Source organism: Myotis brandtii, unplaced genomic scaffold, assembly GCF_000412655.1.
Source record: "Myotis brandtii unplaced genomic scaffold, ASM41265v1 scaffold411, whole genome shotgun sequence".
Lineage (NCBI taxonomy): Eukaryota > Metazoa > Chordata > Mammalia > Chiroptera > Vespertilionidae > Myotis > Myotis brandtii.
In genome coordinates, this window is record NW_005365804.1 from 749,220 (window position 1) to 749,469 (window position 250).

Below are 250 nucleotides of genomic sequence, written 5' to 3' on the forward strand. Positions count from 1 at the left end.
GAAGGGTGGGGGGCAGGAGGGGTGGCCATTGAACAAGAGCTGCAATGCGCTTGCGGCATGAAGGGCAGTTCCTGAGCGCACGGGTCACTGTCGCCTTTCCAGGCACAAGTCGGGGTGCGGGGCGGCAGTTTTCACACCCAGACAGTCCGTGGGTGCAAGTGAGGGGGCGCCTGTCCCCTCCCTGCCCCGGTGTGGCCTCCCCATCACTAGCCCCGGGCGGCTGCAGAGCCTGCCCCACTGAGGCCCAGCT

General features: G+C 67.6%; 1 protein-coding gene across 2 annotated transcripts in view; it reads right to left on the reverse strand.

The window, feature by feature from the left end:
* NDRG4 (NDRG family member 4) overlaps positions 1-250 on the reverse strand; it is a 28,921-nt gene that overhangs the window by 11,825 nt on the left and 16,846 nt on the right. The gene's annotated exons all lie outside the window — the stretch shown is intronic.